The sequence below is a fragment of the Somniosus microcephalus genome, chromosome 13, assembly GCF_052327205.1.
Source record: "Somniosus microcephalus isolate GS21.2 chromosome 13, FLI_Smic_1.0, whole genome shotgun sequence".
In the NCBI taxonomy this organism is placed as follows: Eukaryota; Metazoa; Chordata; class Chondrichthyes; order Squaliformes; family Somniosidae; genus Somniosus; species Somniosus microcephalus.
Window position 1 is genome coordinate 57,278,435 of NC_140999.1, and position 6,000 is coordinate 57,284,434.

General features: G+C 43.7%; 1 long non-coding RNA gene across 2 annotated transcripts in view; it reads left to right on the top strand.

The window, feature by feature from the left end:
- LOC147108341 (uncharacterized) overlaps positions 1–5,600 on the top strand; it is a 48,216-nt gene extending 42,616 nt beyond the window's left edge. The window contains exon 5 of one of the 2 annotated variants that reach the window (XR_015080717.1): positions 3,880–5,600. This is a non-coding gene — a long non-coding RNA (uncharacterized LOC147108341). The remainder of the gene's footprint in view (positions 1–3,879) is intronic. The other variant, XR_015080716.1, reaches the window with a different exon arrangement.
- Positions 5,601–6,000: the final 400 nt, after the last annotated feature.

Consider the following 6,000-nt stretch of genomic DNA (forward strand, 5'->3'; position numbering starts at 1 on the left):
AAGGATGTCTTGCTGCAGTTGTGCAGGGCCTTGGTGAGACCACACCTTGAGTATTGTGTGCAGTTTTGGTCGCCTTATCTGAGGAAGGATGTTCTTGCCATGGAGGGAGTGCAGTGAAGATTCACCAGACTGATGCCTGGGATGGCAGGAATGACATATGAGGAGAGATTGGGTCGATTGGGCTTATACTCGTTGGAGTTTAGAAGAATGAGGGGATCTCATTGAAACTTAAAAATCTAACAGGACTAGACAGACTAGATGCAGGAAGGATGTTCCTGATGGCAGGGGAGTCCAGAACCAGGGGCCACAGTCTAAAGATAAGGGGTAAGCCATTTAGGACTGATGAATTTCTTCACCGAGTGGTGAACCTGTGGAATTCTCTACCACAAGGCAGTTGAGGCCAATTCATTAAATATATTCAAGGAGTTAGATATGTTTCTTAAGGATCAAGGGATATGGGGAGAAGGCAGGGACAGGGTACTGAGTTTGGATGATCAGCCATGATCTCATTGAATGGCGGAGCAGGCTCAAGGGGCCGAATGGCCTACTCCTGCTCCTATCTTCTATGTTTCTATAATTGTTGAAGCAGGGAGTGCTTGTGCCGCACAGCAGTCATGCCAGAGACCGTTGCATCTTTTTAAAGGGAAGAGTGGGTCTCTATCTGAAGCATAGGAAGCTGCAGGGCAATGGGATTAGTTTGCCTAAATCACCCCCTCCTGTGCTGTAAACCTCTGGCTCTATCTGCTTGATTGAGGTACAGTACTGGGAAACTACCAGGTCCTGCGAATCAATACTTCAAGTCCATGCCTATAGGAGAGGGTGGAATAACATTTGAGGGAGAAAAGAGAATGGGAACTGAAGTATTTCTACCAATTTCTTTTTTACAAAAAGGGCTACATAACTGGTTTCACCAAGAACAATTGTCATCCCTACAACTCTGAACACTTGGATTTCTGTCTTTAACTGATTTCCAATACTTTTTCTTCATCACAGATAAATGGTTGACAGCAGGTAATTCTGGGTGTGAATCATGATGCTGTTGTCATGGCAAGGTCTGGCATGAACGTGACAGCAGCAGGTAATGGTGTTTGATTAACTGTCTGTGGGAGGCAGTTCAAGAGCAAGGATCAATTGGGGCATGTATTCAACCACCTGCTGTTTGCTGCCCTTTCCAGATCAGTTGGTTTTGGGTGGGTGTGGAGAAGCTGCATCAATGGGCACTGTCTGCACACCAAGTGTCTGCCGGGTTCATCCTCAACCAGTTCATACACCACCTTCATGTGCTTTAACCCTTTTGTAGGCCACAGCACAACCACTTCTCCATAGCAGTAGGTCCCAGAGCACTTTACAAGGGCTAGAGGAGGGCATTGACAAGGCAGGGGAGATAAGTGACAAAGTACAGTCAGAGAGGCTAAGAGCCAAGACCCAGTAATTAGGAAAAGTGCGAAGATGCAGGTGCATTGTGGCTGAAGGATCAGAATGGGAGGGGATGATGTGCAGCAACTATGAATCTTGACGCTCATCAAAGAATTTCACTCGGGTAAAGTGGAGCAAGACTGGATGAATGAAGCAGCCAGTCATATCAAGGGAAGATTTGCTCTTGAGCTGTGACAAAATCACAACCTTTTTCTTTAAGGCTTTATGATTTTGAATGACATAAGAACTGTGAATCATGGCCTCCAGCCCCAGGTTTGAGCCAGGCTGCGGTGTACATACTATTAGGCCGAGCTGTTGATGTAATTCCTTGTTGCTAAGCGACTGATGTCATAGTAACCCTACTCTAATAGCAGTCAATATAAATGAAGAGTAAATTTTAGTGGATATGTACTGTGTAATAAAATTGTTCCTGACATCAAACCATTCAAACTGGAATTTTCAATTATATTAAGCAGAGGTGACCAAATATCATCATGGTTTAAATATTAAATTCATTTATACACCCACACACCAACAAACTTAACTACACAGATAGACATAAGACAAACATGTACAAACAAATTGCATACAAAGCAAGTCTGGGTATGGTGCCTCCTTTCAGACTTGACAGTATGTTGCATGAAAGAAGTTTGAAGAAATGTGTATTGTGTTGTAACATTGCCTGTTTGTGTCCCTGCCTCAGCTCATCTGCTCCCCTCATCCATGCCCTTGTTACTTCTAGAGTCGACGATGCCAAGCTCTCCTGGCCGCCCTCCCACTTTGCACCCTCTGTAAACTTGAGGTTATCCAAAACTCTGCATGTAACCTAACTCGCACCAAGTCCCGTTCATCCATTTCTCTTTTCTGCTGCCTCTTCTCCCCGCCCCCACAGCTTGCTGACCTATATTGCAACCTGGCCTGGCAACACCTTGAACTAAAATTCTCATCCTTGTTTTAAAATCCCTTTACGGCCTTGCCCCTCCCTATCTAACTTCCAGTCCGCCAATGTCTCTGTGCTTCTCCAATTCTGACCTCTTGTGCATCCCCTAATTTTCTTCATCCCACTTCAGCTGCCTAGGCCCTAAGCTGTGGAATTTCCTCCCTAAACCCCTCCATACCTGTACCTTAGTCTCCTTCTATTAGAACGTACCTTAAAACCTACCTCTGACAGAGCTTTGTCACCTGTCCTAATATCTCTATTAAAAATAATTAGATACACTTTCTTTCTCCATTGTACAACTTGACTGGTCTCCTGACTGAATTTAATTTAAAATGGGCTTATTTTACAGGATGGTTGCTGTGTATATTTTTTTCCCATTGTCAAATTTTGTTTGACAATTGCTCCTGTGAAGTGCCTTGATGATTTACAATGTTCTATATAAATGAAAATTGTAGAGGTGGAGTGTAGCTGCCTTTCAAACATCCACTATAAGCCCACTTCCTCCCATCCCACCCCCTTTCTGTAAGGACTCTATTCCATTCTCCCAGTTTCTGCCGCATCTGTTCTGATGCCACCCTCCATACTAGTGCTTCTGACATGTTTTCCTTAACTGAGGATTCCCCTCTACCATGGTTGACATGGCCCTCTACCATGTCTGTTCCATTTCCCACACTTCTGCTCTCACCCCCTCCCTCCCAGAACCATGATAGGGTTCACTTTGTCCTCGCCTTTCACCCCACCAGCTCCACATTCAATAGATCATTTACCACCACCAAACAATCTTCCCCCTCCCCTTTCAGCATTCCAAAGGGACCACACCCTCTGCAATACCCTGGTCCACTCTATCACCCCCAACGCCCCTTCACCTTCCCATGCAAGCACAGGAGACGTGACACCTGCCCTGTTGCCTCTTCATTCCCACTGTCCAGGGCCCCAAACACTCCTTCCAGGTGAAACAGCGATTTACTTGTACTTAATTTATTATATTATTTGCTTACGATGCGGTCTCCTCTGCATTAGGGGGACCAAACTCTGATTGGGTGACCGCTTTGTGGAACACCTCTGTTCTGTCCGTAAGGGTGACCAAGCTTCTGGTCGCCTGTCACTTTAATTCTCTGCTCCACTCTCACTCTGTCCTTGGCCTCTTGCACTGTTCCAACAAAGCTCAATGTAAGCTCAAGGAACAGCACTTCATCTTTAGAATAGGCACTTTACAACCTTCTGGACCCAACAGCCAGTTCAACAATTTCAGACCATAACCTCCACTTTTTTTTCCAGATGGCAGCTGTTGATTCTGCCATTCCCATTTGCAGCATTTAATCACTCTTGCCTTCCACCCTATCCCAGACTGTCCCTTGTTGTTCTCTTTCTCCCCCCCCCCCCCCTTCCCTTCCCTGCCTCTGCACTTGCTTAAAACCTTTTCCATCTCTGACAAAAGGTCACTGACCTGAAGCATTAACTCTGTTTCTCTCTCTAGATGCTGCCTGACCTGAGTATTTCCAGCATTTTCTATTTTATTTCAGATTTCAGCATCTGCAGTATCGTGCTGGGCTGATCTCTGCTACCACAATCAACTGTTTAACCCTTGGAGGGCTGCAGTACATTTCTACACTTTAACGTTCCTGAATGAGCTTTTCACATGGATGATGGCCGTGCTCAATGTCCTACATCGCCCTGCATAAGAACCTTTTCTCTGATGCAGGAGGTGTATTTTTTCCCCCTCCAGAGGATGTTGGCTACTGTTCCACAAGAGTTGACTAGTGCCTCACCCAAGTCATTGTTGTTTGTATGTATGTCTAGATGCTGAGTGTAGATAGGGTTATTTGATCTCAGCCAAGCCTAATCATTTTCTTGCCAAACTTCTCGTGTGCACTTGCCACCAGGAGTTGGAACGCTGATTGATTCATTTTTCCCTCCCTCACCCAGGAATTCTGAGGCCACTTGTGCTTTGGTTAAGATTAGCTAACCTGGCACAGATGGGGCTCAAATGTGGGAACTTCTGGCCTGTGTAGCTATCTAGAATTACATGTGTAGAACAAAGATGTGCTTCAACTTTGTTGAAGTAAAGTACAAATTGTTAGACTATACACAGCAATGTCATTTTCTTGTAATCCATTAAAGATGTTAAATTTTACTTGTGCTCAAATTGGAAGAAAGATTGGCATTTATATAGCGCCTTTTACAATCTCTGGACATCCTAAATGCTTTACAGCCAATAAAGTACTTTATAAAAAAATTTTTAAAAATTTAAAAAAATCACTGTTATAATGTAGGAAACAGGGCAGCCAATTTGCACACCAAGCTCTCAAACTGAAATAAGTTACCAGATCATCTGTTTTACATGTTGGTTGAAGGTAAATATTGGCCAGGACACCAGGGAGAACTCCCTAGCTCTTTTTTGAATATTAGTGTGGGATCTTTCACATCTACCTGAAAGGGTAGATGAAGTCTTGGTTTAACGTCTCATCCAAAAATGGCACTTCCAACACTGCAGCACTTGGTATTGAATGGGAGTGTCTGGCTAGATTATGCGCTGAAGTCTGAGTGGGGCCTGAACCCACAACCTTCTGACTCGGTGACAAGAGTGCTACTGAGGCACAGCTGACATCTTAATCATGTAGTAATTTACATTTTTATTTTCCATATGCACATCAGTGTACATCAATTAAATGGAGCCTAACCTCCCCACCCCCTTTCTCTTGGATGTAACCTCCAAAAATAGACTACTAATCCAGAGGCCTGGACTAATGAGTTCAAATCCCACCATGGCAGTTGGAGAATTATTTATTCAGTTTTTTAAAATCTGGTATCTGTAAAAGTGACCATAGAACTGTTGAATTGTTGCAAAAACCTAACTGGTGTCATTTGAGGGAAGGAATCCTACCCATAGCCAGAGAATGAATAAAAATGCAGGAGCACAAGGCAGGAACAGATTTAACTGGTCATTCAAAATAACCCTGCTGTCAATATTACAGTAATGGAGGTGATTGTAGAGAAAATAATCAAATGGCAATACACCATTTGAGTTTGGCTATCTGAATCCCACATTGATATTTTCATGTAATCATTCCCTCGTGCCAATGTTCTTTAACTTGCACCAATGCACATACTTTTCAGCTGGCGTTATAGTGATCAGAAACCTGAGCTGCTGTTTCTTCCACCCCAATTCTGACCCAGAGACATTGAGCCCAATTCTAGTGACCAAATGCTGTTGAAAAATTAGCCAGAGTTCCTGCTCTGGATCACTATCCAGTGATCCCTGGAAAGTGTTTGAGTGGAAATCAGGAGAACAAGATTGCAATTGTTCTGAACACGGTACAACATTGGTAATGAAGGAACACGTGTATTTAAGGATTAAAGGTTTTATTAAAGTAGCTTATGGAGTAATTTCATAAGAGCATTAACAATTACTAATATTGCACATCCCAACCTCAACCCACTTGAGTTGGAAACGGTGCTGCTGTATTTGAAGAGCCAATGGGTCGGAGCGATCATATGATCGAATTCTTCATTAAGATGGAGAATGAAGTATTTGACTCAGACTAGGGTCCTGAATTTAAATAAAGGAAACTCCGATGGTCTGAGGAGCGAGTTGGGTAGGATTGATTGGGGAATGGCACTCAAAGGGGTGACGGTGGATAGGC